The sequence below is a fragment of the Procambarus clarkii genome, chromosome 40, assembly GCF_040958095.1.
Source record: "Procambarus clarkii isolate CNS0578487 chromosome 40, FALCON_Pclarkii_2.0, whole genome shotgun sequence".
Classification (NCBI taxonomy): Eukaryota; Metazoa; Arthropoda; class Malacostraca; order Decapoda; family Cambaridae; genus Procambarus; species Procambarus clarkii.
This window is the reverse complement of record NC_091189.1, coordinates 32386358-32411039: the sequence shown is the minus strand read 5'-3', so window position 1 is coordinate 32411039 and position 24682 is coordinate 32386358. Positions and strand designations below refer to the sequence as shown.

The 24682-nt window shown below is 44.8% G+C and overlaps 6 non-coding genes across 6 annotated transcripts; 4 read left to right on the top strand and 2 right to left on the bottom strand.

Moving 5' to 3' along the window:
• Positions 1-5241: 5241 nt before the first annotated feature.
• TRNAH-GUG (transfer RNA histidin (anticodon GUG)) lies at positions 5242-5313 on the bottom strand. Its single transcript has one exon. It is a non-coding gene; the product is annotated as a tRNA-His (tRNA).
• A 1909-nt stretch (positions 5314-7222) lies between these two features.
• TRNAT-AGU (transfer RNA threonine (anticodon AGU)) lies at positions 7223-7295 on the top strand. The gene has a single exon. It is a non-coding gene; the product is annotated as a tRNA-Thr (tRNA).
• Positions 7296-10679: 3384 nt separating this feature from the next.
• Positions 10680-10752, top strand: TRNAT-AGU (transfer RNA threonine (anticodon AGU)). Its single transcript has one exon. It is a non-coding gene; the product is annotated as a tRNA-Thr (tRNA).
• A 7721-nt stretch (positions 10753-18473) lies between these two features.
• Positions 18474-18545, top strand: TRNAH-GUG (transfer RNA histidin (anticodon GUG)). Its single transcript has one exon. It is a non-coding gene; the product is annotated as a tRNA-His (tRNA).
• A 65-nt stretch (positions 18546-18610) lies between these two features.
• TRNAH-GUG (transfer RNA histidin (anticodon GUG)) lies at positions 18611-18682 on the bottom strand. The gene has a single exon. It is a non-coding gene; the product is annotated as a tRNA-His (tRNA).
• Positions 18683-22877: 4195 nt separating this feature from the next.
• On the top strand, positions 22878-22950 carry TRNAT-AGU (transfer RNA threonine (anticodon AGU)). Its single transcript has one exon. It is a non-coding gene; the product is annotated as a tRNA-Thr (tRNA).
• The last annotated feature ends 1732 nt before the right edge of the window (positions 22951-24682 follow it).

The following is a 24682-nucleotide window of genomic DNA, read 5'->3' as shown; positions in this document are numbered from 1 at the left end:
ATGCATCAGAAAACTCTTGACCACTAAAGGATTCGAACCCGGTTAGGCAGAGCCTCCATGCCTCTTGGCAAACCAGTACTGTAACCACTCAGCCACCGGCTGTAGAGAATCAATGAGAGGTCGTGAGACCTACACCCCAATATGGCTCAAATATGTTGAAGTGATTTGATGAAATATGTGGCCAATAATGCCACGAGTGCTGTCGGGTCTTGTGGTATAAGGCTCACCACTTCCTAATGATTTTGTAGTCTGTGGTGGAGTGGTTACAGTACTGGTTTGCCGTACTGAAGGTGGGTACAGGAGCAGACGACTGCTGACTCCAGTTACCAGCAGGCTGAGAGCTTTCCCTTCCCATAGCTCATGCCCTACTAGTTTTCCTTGAATCTCTCACTCTCTCGGTTTTCCTTCCCTCCTGTCTGTGTGTGTCCCTCCCTCCCTCCACCTCTCTGTCTCTCTCTCTCTCTCTCTCTCTCTCTCTCTCTCTCTCTCTCTCTCTCTCTCTCTCTCTCTCTCTCTCTCTCTCTCTCTCTCTCTCCCTCCCTCCTCTCTCTCTCCCTCCCTCCCTCCTCTCTCTCTCCCTCCCTCCCTCCTCTCTCTCTCCCTCCCTCCCTCCTCTCTCTCTCTCTCCCTCTCCCTCCCTCCCTCCTCTCTCTCTCCCTCCCTCCCTCCTCTCTCTCTCTCTCCCTCTCCCTCCCTCCCTCCCTCTCTCTCTCCCTCTCCTTCCCTCCCTCCCTCTCTCTCTCCCTCCCCCCCCCTCCCTCCCTCCCTCTACCCCCATAAAGACCGCTGGCTCCTAGCTGTTATCGCCTGGGAAATCGTCCACTTGGGTACGGCCCGAAATTTTCAGGAATAACAGCAAAGTCAGCTCTTATGCTTCTCGATCTTCCCATTGGTCTCGCTCCACATCATATCGGATGTCTCGTTCGCTAGCGAGGCTTCTCGAGGCCTCTCGCTAGTTAGGCCTCGCTCCATCGCACGCTGCGTCAAACTTGCAAATGTCGAAATGTGAAGCAAATCTTTGTTTTTTATCCAGTAATCTAATTTGATTTAGGGTTTGAAGGCAATTTTACTGCGTGTTTATACTGCAGAAGCCCGTAATGTTTCGTTCAACCGGCAGTAGGTTTTCCCGTAATGAACAGAATAGCTTGAGCTCTCGCATATAACAGAGCCATCAAGTGAATTATTCGATAACTGAAGAACCCACAATGACATTTGCCGTACCCTCGTCACTAGGACAAAAATGACCCTTGGAGAGCAGAAGCCTTAAGTCCAAAATCTCTAGCGTCAATCCCGCCAGTATAGGCCCTTCTGATGTGTATCCCTACGCCAAATAAGGGTTGAGAAATAATCTGATGTCGAGTGAAGGTTTTCCAGCAGCGTTCTGGACCAGGAAAATTGGTCGTCCCCGTTATTCCTGATCAGATATACGCTGTGTCCTCAGTCCAAGATGGTCACTACCGCGTGAACCGCCTCTCTCCTTGTCTCCGTCAACGACACACCCGGTTTCCTTCCTTCATTACAGGCTCTATGTATGTACATATCTGTCTCTGTATATTAGAATGTGTGAGGCTGACACGGACACACACTTGGAGGTAGTCTCGTAATTTTAACAGTAATTGATATTGGGTATGTCTAACATCGTCGGGTTTGGATTGGCATAAATTAAATGAGTGCCGTTTTTCATAGTGCAAAAGTGTCCTCTTCGACGAATATTGGAATATCATACTAACTAGCCTCTCGTTTTTTGTACTTCGATAAAAAAAAATCATTACACATGAATGTCCACAAAATTTTAAAAAATATATATTCAGTCATAATTATAATCATAGACAGTCATAATCTCCCCCCCCCCCGAGCCCTCACCCTGAGTGTGAGAGCACCACACACTCAGCCACACCCTGAACCTGACCATAGAGCCTACACACTGGGCCAGGAGACACAGAAGCAGGACACACACACACTAGTAGAGGTGGGCAGAGAGACACGGCGACACACACACGGAAAGATTGGGGGAGAAGGCACCCGGAAGTGCCATATACCTTGGCACTCGCGAGTACATCATTTAGTGTGTGCGCGTGCGTGTGCATGTGTGTACTCGCCTAGGTGTACTCGTCTAGTTGTACTCGCCTAGTTGTACTCGTCTAGTTGTGCTTGCTGGGGTTGAGTTCTGGCTCTTTGGTCCCGCGTCTCAACCGTCAATCAACAGGTGTACAGATTCCTGAGCCTATTGGGCTCTATCATATCTACACTTGAAACTGTGTATGGAGTCAGCCTCCACCACATCACTTCCTAGTGCTTTCCATCTCTTAATTACTCTGACACTGATTTTTTTTAATAATGTCTGTGGTTCATTTTAGTGCTATGTTTCCACATGTGTCCACTTGTTCGTATTCTTCCTGTGCTAAATAGTGTCTTTGTCCACAACGTCAATTGTTTTGAGAATTTTGTAGGTGATAATTATGTCTCACTCTATATTTCAGTGAAGGGAGGATTAATTCCAGTAGCCTTTCCTCATAACTCATCCCTCTCAGCTCCGGGACACGTCTGGTGGCATGCCTCAGATTTCTCAATAACCTTTGTCTTGTGTTTGACTACGTACGATCTCCTGGCTGGAGCTGCATACTCCAGGATTGGTCTGACATACATAGTGAACTAGGTTCTAAATGATTCCTTACACAAAGTTTCTACTGGAGTCCCTCAAGGGTTAGTGTTGGGATTCAATAGTATTATTGGTAACGGTCAATGACTTAGCTGTTGGACTAGACTATAAAGCTGAGGTGTAATATCCAAACATGCGAGTAATTAGGAGAAGCAGGCGTGGTTGGGCAGATGGCTATGGAAATTCGATCCAGGTGACTGTAATGTAATGAGGATGGTGGCAAGATTATGACCAAAGGATCGAAATGGTGGGATTCGGTAGCATATAGGCTCGACGGTAGCCTCTTCCAGCTGTGTGGACGGTAGTCTCTCCCAGCAGCCTGGACAGTAGCCTCTTCCAGCAGCCTGGACAGTAGCCTCTTCCAGCAGCCTGGACAGTAGCCTCTTTCAGCAGCTTGGTCAGTAGCCTCTTCCAGCAGCCTGGACAGTAGCCTCTCCCAGCAGCCTGGTCAGTAGCCTCTTCCAGCAGCTTGGTCAGTAGCCTCTTCCAGCAGCCTGGACAGTAGTCTCTTCCAGCAGCCTGGTCAGTAGCCTCTTCCAGCAGCCTGGACAGTAGCCTCTTCCAGCAGCTTGGTCAGTAGCCTCTTCCAGCAGCCTGGTCAGTAGCCTCTTCCAGCAGCCTGGACAGTAGCCTCTCCCAGCAGCCTGGTCAGTAGCCTCTCCCAGCAGCCTGGACAGTAGCCTCTCCCAGCAGCCTGGTCAGTAGCCTCTCCCAGCAGCCTCTTCCAGCAGCCTGGTCAGTAGCCTCTCCCAGCAGCCTGGTCAGTAGCCTCTCCCAGCAGCCTGGACAGTAGCCTCTCCCAGCAGCCTGGACAGTAGCCTCTCCCAGCAGCCTGGTCAGTAGCCTCTCCCAGCAGCCTGGACAGTAGCCTCTCCCAGCAGCCTGGTCAGTAGCCTCTCCCAGCAGCCTGGACAGTAGCCTCTCCCAGCAGCCTGGTCAGTAGCCTCTCCCAGCAGCCTGGACAGTAGCCTCCAGCAGCCTGGTCAGTAGCCTCTCCCAGCAGCCTGGACAGTAGCCTCCAGCAGCCTGGGTAGTGGGAAGTCTCTGCCAACTCCCACTGGTAATCCCATCACGTAGTCCCCCTCTGATAGCCTCGTACAGCTGTCACAGCAGTAGACTCCTCCCACAGCGTCGACGGTAGCCTTTTTGTCTTGTAACTACTTCAAGACGCTAATTGGTGATCCATATCTTCACCCATTTCACACTCCATGTTCCCCATTATGCAAATTATAGCCCACCATTAGAGCGACGACAGGATGATGCATATAAGGAAGCTGGCCGGCGGAGAGGACTGGAACGGGTCTCTGGAATCCAGCGAGATTACAGATGCTACGGGAACGTTGACATTTCCAGAGAGGTATGGAAGGATTGTGTGGGATCCAGGGAGGTTTGGAAGGATTGTGTGGGATCCAGGGAGGTTTGGAAGGATTGTGTGGGCTCCAGGAAGGTTTGGAAGGATTATGTGGAATCCAGGGAGGTTTGTAAGGATTGTGTGGAATCCAGGGAGGTTTGGAAGGATTGTGTGGAATCCAGGGTGGTTTGGAAGGCTTCTGTGGAATCCAGGGAGGTTTGGAAGGATTGTGTGGAATCCAGGGAGATTACAAATGCGATAGGAAAGTTCAGACTCCCAGAGGGGACAGGAATTACAAGATCAAGAGCAACGACAGCTGTTCATGACGACATCTGTGCAGATTTAAGAGTTTTATTGGTGAATTTAAGTCAACAGGACCTTGCCTGTAAACTCCAATCTCCTCCCAACACACGTAAGAAATAAAGCCAGAACACAAGAGACGTGTTTAAGACAGAATTCTTGCAGGAACTACCGGATGTAACCAGGTTGTGATGGAGACGTGGGCTTGCAATATCCTCCAATCACAACAGCCTTAACTGGTCAAATTTTGACAACCCCTGACCCCAGACAAGACTTGTAGAGTAGAACAACTCTCGCAACCCATCCAGGTAAACTCCTGCAGGGGAGATAGATTAGAATTAGACACACGGACAAATGCGTGTCTATATAGACATTAGACAAATGGAATGCATTAGGCAGTGATGTGGTGGAGGCTGACTCCATACACAGCTTCAAGTGTAGATATGATAGAGCCCAGTAGGCTCAGGAACCTGTACACCAGTTGATTGACAGTTGAGAGGCGGGACCAAAGAGCCAGGCTCAACCCCCGCAAGCACAATTAGGCAAATACACTTAGGTAATTAGGTAAATCCGGATAAGTCAGATGTCTTAGTGTACAACTTCAATGTTAGTGTTCAGTAAATGTTGTGAGTTCACTATACACAGATGTATATTGAAAAAAAATAGAAAGAAATATAAAAAAAAACTACTAGCTGTTGTTAGGTAACAATGGCCATAGAGCTGACGGTTGATATAAATACGTACATGTGTGCTTACTTACATATTTGAATAAGTCACATATGCATATACAGGCACACAATCTATTTACACACACATTCTCATGCAGAAGGAAAGCTGTCCATACCACACAGGCGGACACCAAGAGCTGAAGTTATCATCTTATAATAACTATTTAATGATAAAAACTAAAAATAAAAAAAAACTGGGAATCTGCCGTGACCAGGATTCGAACCTGGGTTATTGCGGCCACAACGCAATGTACTAACCACTATACGATCACGGCCACTGACCACCACTGAGCGAATTGGTGAATTAGCTTTATTTTAACCAAAAGCTCTAGCTTCTGGAGCCCGACTTTTGTTAATTGCAGAAATGATACGATTATCGACCTCTATTGTTCTATTTATAAACATTTGATTGAGAATTATTTTCCTTGTTAATTTCCATATGTTACCAATTTTACCTCCTTGATACGTTGTCAACCTTGCTCTGGTCTCTGGTTGAGCCGTACCCTTGTTGTGGTTCTTCATTATTACAGAACATATGTTAAGCAGCTGTCTTGATCCACCTTGTATGCCGCAATCAAGTCTCCTCAACATTTTTTGACAATAAGGACAATAAGGTTCAATTCTTGTGGCCAGTTCTGAGGCACAAGCTCAGAATCTACTTATTTATTATTATTAACATCTTTATTGACAAAATTAATTACAATTTTGTCTAATCTGAGGATTTCGATTAAGTCTTATTAAAGTGAGGATAATGCTGGTATTCACTGTCACGCAGGACAGAGGGTCATACATAAGACAATAGGTCTAAACGAAGAATGAAGCAGCTGAATATGGTATATATGGTATATGCCCATATATGATATATATGGGCTGAAGCACATATATATCATGGTTACAATCAATGTTTTAATGTATGGATATGTGAAAACAACTTTCTATTGTGCACTGCCACACAAGGGCAGGGATGGGTTCATAAGTGATGCAGCTTAGAAGTAATATAAATAAAAATTATTCTTCATTCTTTAAAATGGACAAGCAAATTTTGGACACTAGAAATGAGAAAGCACGAACATGATTAAAAGCTATGACAAACATTGCTGTAGAAGAAAAAAGTAGACATGATCACGATTTAAAAGATACTCAGAGGTTCATACCAAAGACAAAATGACATAAAATAGATTTTAATATTAATAGCCAATTTTATGTTTCAGAAAAAAACGATTGAGTTTATATCGCTTATATATAGATTGAGTCTATATCAATTAATATTCATAAAATACAACAAATTACCGTCCAGAAATGTGAAAAAAGCCAATTATCATCACAGCTATTTGGTATAAGGTTTCTTGTAGACAAAGGATGAGAAATTATAAATTTTACAAAATGCAGAGTACCAGATACATGCCAGAGAAGTACAAAATATATTTAATCGATTATAGAAAACTAGATATAACTGATATATAATAAACATAACTTGTATCCAATTATAAACCATACGGAAAACATATCCTCCAATAATGGGGAGAGAACACATGAAACGAATATTGAATATTAAAAGGCGAGACCCAGGAGCTGAACCACGGACCCGGCCAGCACAACTGTAGGTGGGTACAACTAGGAGAGCACACACACACACACACACACAAGTGATCACTGAAATGTTTAACGTGCAATGTTTAAATCACTGAGCAATGTTGAGAGTTGTGTGTTTTTACTCTTTGTATTTATTATTTGTATCTGCAGAATCAAGCTATTAGCTCTTGGACCCCGCCCTCTAATCAAACTGTTTTTCTTCTATTTCTTTCTTTTCTTCTTTCTTCTATGTTTACTAAATGTTTCTGTCTCGCACATACACACACGCCCAGGAAGCAGACCGAAGCATCTGTCTAACTCTCAGGTACCTATTGACTGCTAGGTGAACAGGTGCAATAGGGTGAAACAATCTCTGCCCATTTGTTTCCGCCACGGCCGGGAATCGAAACCGGACCCTTAGGACTACGAACCGCGAGCGCTGTCCACTTAACCGTGAGAGAGAGAGAGAGAGAGAGAGAGAGAGAGAGAGAGAGAGAGAGAGAGAGAGAGAGAGAGAGAGAGAGAGAGAGTGTGTGTGTGTGTGAGAGTGAATGTGAGTGACGAGAAACAGAAAGTGAGAAAGAGAAAGCGAGCGCCACATTTCACAACGTGGCCTTCATAGCTCAGTGGCTAGAGCGCTGGTCTAGTAAACCAGAGGCCGGGAGTTCGATCCTCCCTGAAGGCAGATCCTGAGATTTACATAAAATTTTCCAGTTCCTCTGCGGACCTTCGAACCTACAAGACCCTAATCCCAAATGACACATTTATTTATTTATTTATTTTATATTTTTACAGGAGTTCTTACATTCTTGTACAGCCTCAAGCACTCATTGTGCTTCGGGCAGGTCCTTAATCCTTATTTTCATGCACACACATCTCCAGGAAGCAGCCAGTAGCAGCTGTCTAACTTACCATGAGCTATGGGAAGGGAAAGCTCTCAGCCTGCTAACAGGAGTCAGCAGTCGTCTGCTCCTGTACCCTCCTGTGTGTAAAACTAGTAGGGTAAGGCTTACCATGAGCTATGGGAAGGGAAAGCTCTCAGCCTGTTAACAGGAGTCAGCAGTCGTCTGCTCCTGTACCCTTCTGTGTGTAAAACTAGTAGGGTAAGGCTTACCATGAGCTATGGGAAGGGAAAGCTCTCAGCCTGCTAACAGGAGTCAGCAGTCGTCTGCTCCTGTACCCTCCTGTGTGTAAAACTAGTAGGGTAAGGCTTACCATGAGCTATGGGAAGGGAAAGCTCTCAGCCAGCTAACAGGAGTCAGCAGTCGTCTGCTCCTGTACCCTCCTGTGTGTAAAACTAGTAGGGTAAGGCTCACCATGAGCTATGGGAAGGGAAAGCTCTCAGCCAGCTAACAGGAGTCAGCAGTCGTCTGCTCCTGTACCCTCCTGTGTGTAAAACTAGTAGGGAAAGGGAAGTTTTCCATTCATTCTTACCTGCGAATTTTTAAATTAATAACCCACAATTTAACTCTTAATTCATCTAGCATTTAGTAAACAAAATTTTCATAATATATGACAAATTTGACTCTAGCATTGCTGAGGCAGTGTTCTCCACCATGACACTCCCCCAGATGGTCTCGTTGGAGTCATATGTACTCACCTAGTTGTGTTTGCGGGGGTTGAGCTCTGGCTCTTTGGTCCCGCCTCTCAACCGTCAATCAACAGGTGTACAGATTCCTGAGCCAATTGGGCTCTATCATATCTACACTTGAAACTGTGTATGGAGTCAGCCTCCACCACATCACTTCCTAATGCATTCCATTTGTCAACCACTCTGACACTAAAAAAGTTCTTTCTAATATCTCTGTGGCTCATTTGTTCATGTGAGCAGATGTTTGAGCTGATGAGCCTGCAGGTGTCCCACTGGCTGGCTCCTTCATTTGTAAGTGACTTCCTGCTCAAGTTGATATTGATAACTTTTCCGATCCGTGTCAAGAGAGGTAAAATAGTTTTCTTAATGGGAGGCGGGGGAGGAAAGGTATGGAACGGAGAGGTGAGAAGGGAGGTAAAATGTGGGTAGTGAGTGGTGAATGGGAATGAACAAAGGTGGAGGAGTCGGAGTCGGGTCGGAGCATGATGGGTCGGAGCTAGATGCTGTCTGGCGAGAACACGAGTGGGTTGACCACTCTTAACGCCATTAGCTGAAGTTATTTACAGCACTGAGGACAGCTGAGTCTCCCCTGTCTTGACGCTGATGGAAGAAAATGAATAATTCAATTCTATTGTGATGGAGAGACGGGAAATTAGGGAGGGAGTTATGGAGATTTGAGGCAGGGGGCTGTTAGTGTGTACTCACCTAGTTGTACTTGCGGGGGTTGAGCTCTGGCTCTTTGGTCCCGCCTCTCAACTGTCAATCAACTGGTGTACAGGTTCCTGAGCCTACTGGGCTCTATCATATCTACATTTGAAACTGTGTATGGAGTCAGCCTCCACCACATCACTGCCTAATGCATTCCATCTGTTAACTACTCTGACACTGAAAAAGTTCTTTCTAACGTCCCTGTGACTCATTTGGGTACTCAGTCTCCACCTGTGTCCCCTTGTTCGTGCACCACCCATGTTAAACAGTTTATCTACCCTGTCAATACCTCTGAGAATTATGTAGGTAGTGATCATGTCCCCCCTTACTCTTCTGTCTTCCAGTGTCGTAAGGTGCATTTCACGCAGCCTTTCCTCGTAACTCTTGCCTCTTCGTTCTGGGACTAGCCTAGTGACATACCTCTGAACTTTTTCAAGCTTCGCCTTGTGCTTGACAAGGTACGGGCTCCATGCTGGGGCCGCATACTCCAGGATTGGTCTTACATATGTGGTATATAAGGTTCTGAATGATTCCTTGCACAGGTTCCTGAAGGCAGTTCTGATGTTAGCCAGCCTCGCATATGCCGCAAATGTTATTCTTTTGATGTGGGCTTCAGGAGACAGGTTTGGTGTGATATCAACTCCTAGATCTTTCTCTCTGTCCGTTTCATGAAGTACTTCATCTCCCATTCTGTATCCTGTGTCTGGTCTCCTGTTTCCACTGCCTAGTTTCATTACATTGCATTTACTCGGGTTGAACTTTAGTAGCCATTTATTGGACCATTCATTCAGTCTATCTAGGTCATCTTGTAGCCTCATACTATCTTCCTCCGTCTTAATCCTCCTCATAATTTTTGCATCATCAGCAAACAATGAGAGGAATGATTCTGTTCCCCTCTGGGAGATCATTTACATATATATGAAACAGTATAGGTCCAAGGACTGAACCTTGCGGGACTCCACTGATGACGTCTCGCCAATCTGAGACCTCACCCCTCACAGTGACTCGTTGTCTTTTGTTGCTTAGGTACTCCTTTATCCAATGGAGTACCTTCCCTTTCACTCCTGCCTGCATCTCCAGCTTTCGCACCAGTCTCTTGTGTGGCACTGTATCAAAGGCTTTCTGGCAATCCAAAAATATGCAGTCTGCCCACCCTTCTCTTTCTTGCCTGATTTTTATGGCCTGATCGTAGAATTCAAGTAACCCTGTGAGGCAGGACCTGCCATCCCTGAACCCATGTTGATGTTGTGTCACAAAGTTCCTTCGCTCCAGATGTTCCACTAGCTTTTTTCGCACAATTTTCTCCGTTAGCTTGCAAGTTAGGGACCTGTGTGCGTGCATGCGTGCGTGTGTGTGTGTGTGTGTGTGTGTGTGTGTGTGTGTGTGGGGGGGGGGGGGTGTGCTTACCTATTTGTTCTCTCCTATTTCTGCTTGCAGGATCGAGCAATGACTCTTGGATCCCTGGGCGCGCGCGTGTGCGTGTGCGCGTATGTGCGCGTGCGTCAGTACTTGAAGGCTTGTTTGTGAGAGTTTAAAGATAGAAAAAGTGAGAAGCAGTATAGAAAAAAGGGGAGAGAGAGAGGAGAGAGAGAGAGAGAGAGAGAGAGAGAGAGAGAGAGAGAGAGAGAGAGAGTAAAAGAGAACAAAGAGGGAGCAAGAAAGACAACACTTGTGGCATAAAATTATAAATTACAAATTATTGAAACAAAATATACAATAAAAACTGGAAAGAAAGTAGAGAGAGTAAAAGAGCTGAGGAAGAAAGTACAAGCCTTCATAGCTCAGTGGCTAGAGCGCTGGTCTAGTAAACCAGAGGCCGGGAGTTCGATCCTCCCTGAAGGCAATAGTGGGAATGTTTTATCCTGAAGCATTATAATCAGGTTGTTGTTGTTATTGTTTAAGATTTAGCTACTCAGAACGAAGTGTCCATGTAGCACGGGCTATGGTGAGCCCGTAATATAATCAGGTATTGGTTACTTTTGCATTACTCTCTTGTATTGATGCTAATTATCTGTTGACTATGCTAATTGCCTGTTGACTATGCTAATTGTCTGTTGACTATGCTAATTGTCTGTTGACTATGCTAATTGTCTGTTGACTATGCTAATTGTCTGTTGACTATGCTAATTGCCTGTTGACTATGCTAATTATATGTTGACGATGCTAATTGCCTGTTGACGATGCTAATTGCCTGTTGACTATGCTAATTGTCTGTTGACTATGCTAATTGTCTGTTGACTATGCTAATTGCCTGTTGACGATGCTAATTGTCTGTTGACTATGCTAATTGCCTGTTGACTATGCTAATTATCTGTTGACTATGCTAATTGCCTGTTGACGATGCTAATTGCCTGTTGACTATGCTAATTGTCTGTTGACTATGCTAATTGTCTGTTGACTATGCTAATTGCCTGTTGACGATGCTAATTGCCTGTTGACGATGCTAATTGCCTGTTGACTATGCTAATTGTCTGTTGACTAATGCTAATTGCCTGTTGACTATGCTAATTGCCTGTTGACGATGCTAATTGTCTGTTGACTATGCTAATTATCTGTTGACGATGCTAATTGCCTGTGGATGGTAAAAGTTACGAGGCAGCTCCTGTTGGTCCACTCGAGACGGCTCCTATTTATATCCATGCACGTTCATTCGCATTGTTGTCTGCCCTGCGCTTGAAACAATCCAGCGACCCCACGTCTATTAAAATACATAGATCCTAAAATATATATACATAATACAGAAAACCCACAGCATTTGTAAGATTTCCTGTACATAAGGTTGAATACAGGAGGAATGCTAATTACTAACGTTACGGAATGCTAACGTTACGGAATGCTAACGTTACGGAATGCTAACGTTACGGAATCATAACACGACATGTCAACAAGACGATCGTCAGAGGACTGGGGGATCGAACCAGCGTCCGTGGTCACCTCGAACCCGCGCCTTAACCCATGGAGGGTGATATGCTAAAAGGTACTCAACCAGGGGGGAGGGGGGGGAAGAGCACTGAGAGTATACTCTGGTTCTGGACTGTGTTCAGAGCTGAAGTATACTTGTTGGTTGGTCAGTAAGGTATTGTCTTGGCCTTGATAGTTCTCCACAGGTTGACAGACCTTAATAACCCACCAGAGGTAGTTAGACCTTAATAACCCACCAGAGGTAGTTAGACCTTAAAAACCCACCAGAGGTAGTTAAACCTTAATAACCCACCACAGGTAGACCATAATAACCCACCAGAGGTAGTTAAACCTTAATAACCCATTAGAGTTAGACCTTAATAACCCACCAGAGGTAGTTAGACCTTAATAACCCACTATAGTTAGACCATAATAACCCACCAGAGGTAGTTAGACCTTAATAACTATACACCAATTCAACCCGACAGACAAAACATAATATTTTTGACACTGTACCTCAGGTGGTTACAAAAATGCAGGTCCGACAGGCCATTATTACAGGCTGTGGTCCAGGCTATTGTCCTAGCAGGATGTTAATGCCTCCTGGCAGCTAGGACAATGGGTGCTGGGGCTCCCCAGCCGCACAGGAGCTGGGTTTTTTGTCGTTCTCTCCTTATATAGAAGAACAGAATAATTACAAGTTCCATAACCCATCCTGAGCATTGACCCGTTATACCTTGGGGTATACTAACGCATTATACTCGTATCTTGGGACATTATACTCGTGATGTTGTTCATTATATCTTGTCTTGGTTTAACCCCATTTAACTCGATTCTCTGAATTATATCTTGTTTTATTCCGATTCATTATAACTGTTGTAACCCATTCTCTCTACGTTGTGGTTATCATGAGGTGGTCCCCCGAGGATTAATGTCCCCGCGGCCCGGTTTTCTGATGAGGTTATGTGGTCAACCAGGCTGTTAGACCCGCTGCTTGCACTCTGGCCTATGAATTACAGCCCATTACATTTGTCCTTTTTGGCTTTATTTGTAAATTATCATTATCGTTTATTCATGTAATACAGCTTTATTATAAATCACAAACGCAGTCCTGTTTTGTGTTGAGTGAATTTTGCGTGAACACTGCGTGCAACCATTGAACATGCAACCATTGCATTCATGGCTGTGGGCCACTCAGGGAGCGTGTTGATGTAGTGACCACGTGCTTGTGTTGTGGGCCACTCAGGAAGCGTATTGATGTAGTGGCCACGTGATTGTGTTGTGGGCCACTCAGGGAGCGTGTTGATGTAGTGACCACGTGGTTGTGTTGTGGGCCACTCAGGGAGCGTATTGATGTAGTGACCACGTGGTTGTGTTGTGGGCCACTCAGGGAGCGTAATGATGTAGTGACCACGTGGTTGTGTTGTCTGCCACTCAGGGAGCGTAATGATGAGGTTACTGGATAGACACAGACGATAGACAGACTGTTCAATTCCCCAGTAGTCACTAATAGATAACCACCGATAGTTAAGCAGGTGCAATTAGACCAATTCTTGCATGACGTGAATCAGAAGCCCAAATGTAGTCCAAACCGAACTACTTGAAAAATAAACAGCAAAAGTGTTCTATCAGTTCGCAATACTGATATTCGTAATATGTTGATATTCGCAATGTTCGCAATATGTCCCATACTGACTGACTTTCACCCTCCTGGGCTGAGGTATGCTGAACTCTGTAACTACTATATGAATACTGAAACACTTGATGATATATTGAACTTGTACCCAAGATTTGACTATGTAATACATGTAATACAATGTATTGTCCCTATACAATATATAATACATCTGTTATATAATATATTATATATGTACCTAATAACCTGTACTTGTAAAATCATCTTAATCACCTTCAGTGGTTAAGTGTTTAATATCACACTAGTTTCTATAGAAGCTATCTTACCATGTCAGAGAGACATAGGTGAATATATATATATATATATATATATATATATATATATATATATATATATATATATATATATATATATATATATATATAATGTTGTACCTAGTAGCCAGAACGTCGTACTCGGCCTACTATGCAAGGCCCAATTTGCCTAATAAGCCAAGTTTTCATGAATTAATTGTTTTTCGACTATCTAACCTACCTGACCTAACCTAACTTTTTCGGCTACCTAACCTAACCTATAAAGATAGGTTAGGTTTGGTAGGGTTGGTTAGGTTCGATCATATATCTACGTTAATTTTAACTCCAATAAAAAAAAATTGACCTCATACATAATGAAATGGGTAGCTTTATCATTTCATAAGAAAAAAATTAGAGAAAATATATTAATTCAGGAAAACTTTGGTTATTAGGCAAATCGGGCCTTGCATAGTAGGCCGAGAAGTGCATTCTGGCTACTAGGTACGACATATATATATATATATATATATATATATATATATATATATATATATATATATATATATATATATATATATATATATGTTTGTATATGCGTATGTATGTATATGTGTGTATTTGTATGCAAAATATGTGTAAGCTGCTCTGAATTGCATTTCACGTTTCCAAACACACATTAATGGCGCTATGTAAAAGACACCTCGAACACTGTTTATGTAGGACAGATGTAAATCTATGTATTTCTATATGTAGGTTAGTTTAGCGTTTTAAAAGCACTACAATCACCTTCTGTGGTTGATTGTTCAGTAAACCCCTGAACTATATGTTTAACACATCTCTAACCCTGTCCATGGAGGACAGAAGAAAATGTATATATTCTGGTTAGCATTGTAAATATCTGGCCAAGTCTGTGGTTAAAAAAAAAGTTAGCAATACTGATGGAGGATGGAGATCAGACGCTTGGGGCTAGCCTCAAGCAACTTTACAGGGTGACTAATGGGTGGTAGGGGATTGTCATAGCTCCATTGTCCCCCTGTCAAAAGAATCGGCTGTCAATGCGAACGCCAACGACTTCCATAAGTTTGAAATGGTGATCAGGTTTTGTCCAGGTTTAGTTTTTAGCAAATTTTCAGCTGTTCCTAACATGGCATGTGTGAGAATGAGAGGCAGAGACCCGGGTACTGCCGGGTACTCCTGTCTAGTGTTTAGTAATGAGAGGTCAGGTCACAACAAGTTGGGTTAAGTCGGAGCAAGGATGGTCACGAAACAGTAGCACTGTTAGGGATGGTCACGAAACAGTAGCACTGTTAGGGATGGTCACGAAACAGTAGCACTGTTAGGGATGGTCACCAAACAGTAGCACTGTTAGGGATGGTCACGAAACAGTAGCACTGTTAGGGATGGTCACGAAACAGTAGCACTGTTAGGGATGGTCACCAAACAGTAGCACTGTTAGGGATGGTCACCAAACAGTAGCACTGTTAGGGATGGTCACCAAACAGTAGCACTGTTAGGGATGGTCACCAAACAGTAGCACTGTTAGGGATGGTCACCAAACAGTAGCACTGTTAGGGATGGTCACCAAACAGTAGCACTGTTAGGGATGGTCACGAAACAGTAGCACTGTTAGGTATGGTCACCAAACAGTAGCACTGTTAGGGATGGTCACCAAACAGTAGCACTGTTAGGGATGGTCACGAAACAGTAGCACTGTTAGGGATGGTCACCAAACAGTAGCACTGTTAGGGATGGTCACGAAACAGTAGCACTGTTAGGGATGGTCACCAAACAGTAGCACTGTTAGGGATGGTCACCAAACAGTAGCACTGTTAGGGATGGTCACCAAACAGTAGCACTGTTAGGGATGGTCACGAAACAGTAGCACTGTTAGGTATGGTCACCAAACAGTAGCACTGTTAGGGATGGTCACCAAACAGTAGCACTGTTAGGGATGGTCACGAAACAGTAGCACTGTTAGGTATGGTCACCAAACAGTAGCACTGTTAGGGATGGTCACCAAACAGTAGCACTGTTAGGGATGGTCACGAAACAGTAGCACTGTTAGGGATGGTCACCAAACAGTAGCACTGTTAGGGATGGTCACGAAACAGTAGCACTGTTAGGGATGGTCACCAAACAGTAGCACTGTTAGGGATGGTCACCAAACAGTAGCACTGTTAGGGATGGTCACCAAACAGTAGCACTGTTAGGGATGGTCACGAAACAGTCATGACATTTTATATTGAATCGACTAATGCGTAAAAAATACGACGTGTTGGTACAAAGGGAAACACCGGAAGATTGACGTTATCAATGCACCGACCTCGATAGCCCTTGGGAGGGGAAGGGGGGGAGGGGGGTGGGGGGTAGTGTGGGTTCGTGCATTTCGGGTTCGACGAAACACCTGTCTTTTTACGGTGTAGAAAATCGATTTCGACTCGAACGAGGCAGGTGTTGGGGTCGGTAAATTACGCATTCCTAGCGGTCGATATTCCCCCCCCCCCTCCCCTCCCCCGCACCTGTAGCAGCGTAACGGTCCGCCCACACCTGCAGCAGCTCTATCAACACTTGTTAATACACTTGCAACTGTAACCCTTCGCAAAAGGGTTAGAGTTACAGGTTAAAATACTCGTGTGATACAAGATCAGGATCACAAGCAGGTATAATTTCAGTCTACCTAAGCCTATAGTTAGGTACCTAGAGGCATGGGGTCTAAATGTAAGTAAACACTGTAGATGAACAAGAACAGGTGTTACTACTGGTGTTACAAATATGGGAACAAGAGAAGGGGTTTCTACTAGTTCTACAAAAGGCACATGATAAAGAACGCATTTGAGTTCCGTGGGTTTATACATTCTTAGTGATATGAACATCGAAGTTAGTTTGTTCTTACTAGGAATAGTCACCAACAGTTTAGTATTTTTTACCAGGAGGGTACAGGAGCAGACGACAGCTGACTCCTGTTAGCTGGCTGAAAGCTTTCCCTTCCCATAGCTCATGGTAAGCCTTACCCTAATAGTTTTACACACAGGAGGGTACAGGAGCAGACGACTGCTGACTCCTGTTAGCAGGCTGAGAGCTTTCCCTTCCTATAGCTCATGGTAAGCCTTACCCTACTAGTTTTACACACAGGAGGGTACAGGAGCAGACGACTGCTTACTCCTGTTAGCAGGCTGAGAGCTTTCCCTTCCCATAGCTCATGGTAAGCCTTACCCTACTAGTTTTACACACAGGAGGGTACAGGAGCAGACGACTGCTTACTCCTGTTAGCAGGCTGAGAGCTTTCCCTTCCCATAGCTCATGGTAAGCCTTACCCTACTAGTTTTACACACAGGAGGGTACAGGAGCAGACGACTGCTGACTCCTGTTAGCTGGCTGAGAGCTTTCCCTTCCCATAGCTCATGGTAAGCCTTACCCTACTAGTTTTACACACAGGAGGGTACAGGAGCAGACGACTGCTGACTCCTGTTAGCAGGCTGAGAGCTTTCCCTTCCCATAGCTCATGGTAAGCCTTACCCTACTAGTTTTACACACAGGAGGGTACAGGAGCAGACGACAGCTGACTCCTGTTAGCTGGCTGAGAGCTTTCCCTTCCCATAGCTCATGGTAAGCCTTACCGTACTTTACATGGTGAACAAGGGAGAATAGTTATGGATTGGCGCCCAGTCAATCCTCCACCCTGACCAAGTCTTGAACTGAGACCAAATCGCTTGCAAGACACAGGACGAGCTATGGGAAACTCAAGATGGCGTTCGATCCCCTATGGTTAGGTGCTATTGCTTCACTCCATCTTCCATTGCCAGTTCTTAGTCTTTCATATATCCCTTCCAGCGGCTGATGAATCCTTCTGGCTTAGCAGTTTCTGCTCATAGTTGCCTTACCATTTGTTCTTCCCAAGAACATATAAGCATTACAGAAGACCTGAACACTGAAGGCCAATAGGCTCATTCTATACTCAGGTCAGGTTTAACCCCACGCTCATAGGCCTATCCAACCTGTTCTTAAACACTTGTTGACACGTTTCTCTATAATGGCTTTAATTGCCTTCGAAATGCGCCATTAAACCAGATTCATTATATTATTTTATTTATATAATTATTATATTAAATTTTGTAAACAAGTTGTTTATTCTGGCAGAGAGACGGAGCCATGGGTGAGGTCCTGCAGGTGTGAGCGGGGGGGGGGGGGGGCGACAGGTGTGTGGTACTCGCAAGTGTTCGGTTGAAGCATTTTGCTACACTTGTATTTAAGTGTTTACAGGTGCGAGGTGCTCATGACTGCAGCGAGGATGTGTATAACTGGTTGTACTCACCTAGTTGTACTTGCGGGGGTTGAGCTCTGGCTCTTTGGGCCCGTCTCTCAACTGTCAATCAACTCTCTTTTTTTCACACAAACACTCGCACACACCCAGGAAGCAGCCCATAGCAGCTGTCTAGCTCACAGGTTCCTATTTACAGCTGGGTGAACAGGTGCATTAGGGGTGAAAGAAACTCTGCCCATTTGTTTCTGCCTCTGTCGGGGATCGAACTTGGGGCCTTTGGACTATGACCCCAGAGCGCTGTCCACTCGAGGCTCTGTGTGTGTGTGTGTGTGTGTTTGGGGAGAGTGAGTGAGTGAGTGTGTGTGTGTGTGTGTGTGTGTGTGTGTGTGTGTGTGTGTGTGTGTGTGTGTGTGAGATAACTGTTATCAAGAAGATGATGATCCACTCTTCTGCACACAGTCGCCTCCACGGTGGCCGTGATCGTATAGTGGTTAGTACATTGCGTTGTGGCCGCAATAACCCAGGTTCGAATCCTGGTCACGGCAAGTGACTGTGTTTTATCTGGCGTATGCCTCACTAACCTTCTCATCGCAGACAAAACTTAGTCCACTGCCGTGACCAGGATTCGAACCTGGGTTATTGCGGCCACAACGCAATGTACTAACCACTATACGATCACGGCTGTAACACCCATGATCCCCCCCCCCTTAGAGTTCACACCCAGGGAAGCCTTCTCCAAGAGGTCAGCCCAGATGACCTCCGGTTTATCTTGTATATTGATTAAAAATTCCTGGGTTAGTCTTAGTCAGCATAGTTTCAAGTATGTAATATTTCATGCAAGGAAATTAGACTCCAGATTCTTATGTGTAAACATCCCTGGATCTCCCCCTTTAGGCCAGGTCAGAGGTCATTCACACACGTAATTAATAACTCCTCTCTTGAAGAGTGTAGGGTGAATGTCAAACAAGCTTTTTGAAATATTTCTTGAGTGTTTGTACACTTTTGGTGGGTAGCAACAGCAGATCTCCCCCTCCCCCTGTGGGGGTTGTATATAGAGGTCCTGGAGGGACGTAGAAATGCAGAGTGCGGTACACCGGGATCGAGAGCGGGGCTGTGAAGAACATCTCAGCCAGGGAGAGACAGATAGCTTAAGGTAATGTGTGTGATCTCTGAGTTTTTGTTCCATGTCCAAATTTCTTAACTTTTTGCCAGTGTTAGGATAGGATTTATAATTGGTGATTGACATAATTTTGGTCTCAATAAACTTACGTGAAATTTCCCGTCTGTGTCAATTGTTGAATCCTCTTAGCCTTTTGGATATAGTGGCTGACAACCGTTTTCATAATTAATGACAGTCATAGAAAGTACTCTCCAAGTCAAGCAATGTTTCTTGCCTCGTTGCTTGATATAGTCTCAATGGTCAAAGGCAGATGGTGGCAGCGTATTTAATCCTTGTGTTAGCATTTCCTTATTGGCAGTGTATCTTTTGGTTCCGGTGTAACCATCATATGTCAGCTCACATTACCGTGTTTTATAACAGTGTTATCAAGTGCAACCGATGAGGAAGTGTTACTCAGGATTAGTAGTGTTCCATTATAGTGGTGTTCCATCATTGTAGTGGTACACTTTAGGGGGTTACAATACGTAAGTTTATTGAGACCAAAATTATGTCAATCACCAATTATAAATCCTATCCTAACACTGGCAAAAAGTTAAGAAATTTGGACATGGAACAAAAACTCAGAGATCACACACATTACCTTAAGCTATCTGTCTCTCCCTGGCTGAGATGTTCTTCACAGCCCCGCTCTCGATCCCGGTGTACCGCACTCTGCATTTCTACGTCCCTCCAGGACCTCTATATACAACCCCCACAGGGGGAGGGGGAGATCTGCTGTTGCTACCCACCAAAAGTGTACAAACACTCAAGAAATATTTCAAAAAGCTTGTTTGACATTCACCCTACACTCTTGAAGAGAGGAGTTATTAATTACGTGTGTGACTGACCTCTGACCTGGCCAAAAGGGGGAGATCCAGGGATGTTTACACATAAGAATCTGGAGTCTAATTTCCTTGCATGATGCATGAAATATTACATACTTGAAACTATGCTGACTAAGACTAACCCAGGAATTTTTAATCAATATACAAGATAAACCGGAGGTCATCTGGGCTGACCTCTTGGAGAAGGCTTCCCTGGGTGTGAACTCTAAGGGGGGGGGGGGGATCATGGGTGTTACACGGCCACCGGGGAGGTGAGTGTGTGCAGAAGAGTGGATCATCATCTTCTTGATAACAGTTATCTCTCTCACACACACACACACACACACACACACACACACACACACACACACACACGTGTGAACACATTCGTCCATAGAGACGTTAAATTTTTTTTTTAATATCAGTAGTAGTAGACAAATGAAATGCATTAGGCAGTGATGTGGTGGAGGCTGACTCCATACACAGTTTCAAGTGTTGATATGATAGAGCCCAATAGGCTCAGGAACCTGTACACCAGTTGATTGACAGTTGAGAGGCGGAAACCAAACAGCCAGAGCTCAACCCCCGCAAGCACAATTAGGTAAGTACAATTAAATAAGTACACACAGGTAGGAGGCCCCGGTAGGAATGAGCGACTAAAGTGTACTGACGTTTGAGTATCTGGTTGAAGAAGGGTTGAGGAACTCGAGGAGGGGAACTGAAAACATAAGGCTGGCAATCCGAAGGGAAACTACGAGGTGATAAGAAAATTCCTAACAGATATAACATGGGGAAACAGAGCTGAGAGGAAAGACGGCCCAAGACATGATGGACTACATCACGCAGAAGTTTAAGGAAGCAGCAGACAAGTTTGTCGCGGTCCAAAAGGAAAAAAATGAAATGCAGATGAGAAACCCATGGTTTAATCAGAAATGTAAGCTAGCAAAGCTACTAAGTACAAGGGCTTGGAGTAACTATAGAAATAACAGGGCACTTGAGAGCAGTGAAGGTTACCAGAGTGCCAGGAATTAACATATCTAGGTGAGAAGAGAGAAGGGCAATATGAAAACAACATCGCAAGCAAGGCAAAGACTCAACCTAAATTGATGAACAGCCACATCAGGAGAAAAACAACAGTAAAGGAACAGGTAATGAAACTGAGGATGGGGGGCAGGCAGATTCACTACAAACGACAAGGAAGTGTGTGAGGAACTAAATAAGAAATTCCAGGAGGTCTTCACATCAGCGGAAGGAGAATTTCCAGAGATAAGAGAAGGAATAGTCACCCAAACACCACTACAGGAGTTTGGGATTACCAGTGGGGATGTAAGGAATCTCTTGCTAGAGTTGGATGTGACAAAGGCTATAGGCCCAGATGGAATCTCCCCTTGGATACTAAAGGAAGGAGCAGAAGCACTGTGCCTGCCACTCTCCATAGTGTATAACAAATCACTGGTAACAGGGGAACTGCCAAAAATATGGAAGACGGCTAATGTAGTCCCGATATATAAGAAAAAGGATAGACAGGAGACACTGAACTACAACCCAGTGTCCCTAACTGCATACCATGCAAGCTGATGGAGAAAATTGTGCGAAAAAGGCTAGTGGAACATCTGAAGCGAAATATCTCTATAACACTGCATCAACATGGGTTCAGGGATGACAAGTCCTGCCTCACAGGATTAATTGAATTCTATGACCAGGCAACAAAAATCAGGTAAGAAAGAGAAGGGTGGGCAGACTGCATATTTTTGGATTGCAAGAAACCCTATGATACAGCACCACACGAGAAGCTAGTACAAAAGCTGGAGATGCAGGCGGAAGTGAAAGGGAAGGTACTCCATTGGATAAGGGAGTACCTAAGCAACAGAAGACAGCGAGTCACTGTGAGGGGTGAGGCGTCAGATTGGCGAGGCGTCACCAGTGGCGTTCCACAGGGTTCAGTCCTTGGACCCTGTGGTTCAAGAAACTATGAGGAAGATTAAGACAGGAAGATAGTATGAAGCTACAAGTTGACCTAGACAAACTAAATGAATGGTCCAACAAATGGCTACTAAAGTTCAACCCGAGTAAATGTAAGGTGATGAAACTAGGCAGTGGAAACAGGAGGACAGACACGGGATACCGAATGAGAAATGAAGTACTTCATGAAAAGGACAGAGAGAAAGATCTAGGAGTTGATATCACACCGAATCTGTCTCCTGAAGCCCACATCAAAAGAATAACATCTGCGGCATATGCGAGGCTGGCTAACATAAGAACTGCCTTCAGGAATCTGTGCAAGGAATCATTCAGAACCTTGTATACCACATATGTAAGACCAATCCTGGAGTATGCGGCTCCAGCATGGAGCCCGTACCTTGTCAAGCACAAGACGAAGCTGGAAAAAGTTCAGAGGTATGCCACTAGGATAGTCCCAGAACTAAGAGGCATGAGTTACGAGGAAAGGTTGCGGGAAATGCACTTTACGCCACTGGAAGACAGAAGAGTAAGGGAAGACATGATCACTACCTACAAAATCCTCAGGGGAATTGACAGGGTAGACAAGGATAAACTATTCAACACTGGTGGGACGCGAACAAGGGGACACAGGTGGAGACCGAGGACCCAAATGAGCCACAGGGACGTTAGAAAGAACTTCTTCAGTGTCAGAGTAGTTAACAGGTGGAATGCATTAGGCAGTGATGTGGTGGAGGCTGACTCCATACACAGTTTCAAATATAGTTATGATAGAGCCCAGTAGGCTCAGGAATCTGAACACCAGTTGATTGACAGTTGAGAGGCGGAACCAAAGAGCCAAAGCTCAACCCCTGCAAGCTCAACTAGGTGAGTACACATACACACAGGTTTTACAGAGTGCTTTAACAGCTATATCTGATGTTATCCATGTATGGGCCTTCATAGCTCAGTGGCTAGAGCGCTGGTCTAGTAAACCAGAGGTCGAGAGTTCGATCCTCTCTGAAGGCATCGCAAAATCCATTTTTAGAAGGCTGGTCGCTGAGTGGACAGCGCTCGGGATTCGTAATCCTAGGGACGTGGGATCGATCCCCTTCGACGGCAGAAACAAATGGGCAGAGTTTCTTTCACCCTGATGCCCCTGTCCACTTAGCAGTAAATAGGTACCTTGGAGTTATACAGGCTGCTTCCTGGTGTGTGTGTGTGTGTGTGTGTGTGTGTGTGTGGGGGGGGGGGGGGTGTATTCACCTAATTGTCCTTGCGGGGGGATGAGCTCTGGCTCTTTGGTCCCGCCTCTCAACTGTAAATCAACTATTTTTTTTACAAAGTTGATTGACAGTTGAGAGGCGGGACCAAAGAACCAATGACCTCAACCCCAGCAAGCACTACTAGGTGAGTACACACACACCAGGAAGGAGCCCGTAGCGTGAGGGTGAAAGAAACTTGGCCCATTTGTTTCTTGGAAGCCATTTGTTGTGCCATGGAAGGCTTCGAAATTACGAGAGATGAGGTCAAGAGGCACCTATTGGATGTGGATTTAAGAAAGGCTGTTGGTCCAGACGGCATCTAACCATGGGAACTGAAAGAGTGTGCAGAGGCACTTTGTTTGCCACTCTCCATAGTGTATAGTAGGTCACTGGAGACGGGAGACCTACCAGAAATATAGAAGACGGCTAATTTGGTCCCAATATACAAGAAGGGTGACAGACAAGAGGCACTGAACTACAGGCCAGTGTCCTTGACTTGTATACCATGCAAGGTGATGGAGAAGATCGTGAGAAAAAACCTGGTAACACATCTGGAGAGAAGGGACTTCGTGACAACCCTTCAACATAGGTTCTGGGAGGGTAAATCTTGCCTGACTGGTTTAATAGAATTCTACGACCAGGTGACAAAGATTCAGCAAGAAAGGGCTACATTTTCTTGGATTGTCGGAAAGCCTTTGCACAGTACCGCATAAGAGGCTGGTACATAAGCTGGAGAGACAGGCAGGTGTAGCTGGTAAGGTGCTCCAGTGGATAAGGGAGTGCCTAAGCAATAGGAAGCAGAGAGTTACTGTGAGAGGTTAGACCTCAGATTGGCGTGAAGTCACCAGTGGAGTCCCACAGGGCTCTGTACTCGGTCCCATCCTGTTCCTGATATACGTCAATGATCTCCCGGAGGGTTTAGACTCATTTCTCTCAATGTTTGCTGACGATGCCAAAATTATGAGAAGGATTAGGACAGAGGAGGACTGCTTGAAGCTTCAAGAAGACCAAGACAAACTGAAGGAATGGTCGAACAAATGGTTGTTAGAGTTTAACTCAAGCAAATGTAATGTAATAAAGATAGGTATAGGGAGCAGGAGGCCAGATACAAGGTATCATTTGGAAGATGAAATTCTTCATGAGTCAGAGAGAGAAAAAGACCTGGGAGTTGATATCACGCCAGACCTGTCTCCTGCAGCCCATATCAAGAGGATAACATCAGCGGCATATGCCAGGCTGGCCAACATAAGAACGGCATTTAGAAACTTGTGTAAGGAATCAGTCAGAACTTTGTATACCACACATGTTACGCCAATCCTGTAGTATGCAGCTTAAGACTAAACTGGAAAAGGTTCAAAAGTTTGCCATCAGACAAGTACCTGATCTGAGAGGTATTAGCTACGAGGAGAGACTATGGGAATTAAACCTCACTTCGCTGGATGACAGAAAAGTTAAGGGGGACATGATCACCACATTCAAAATTCTCAAAGGAATTG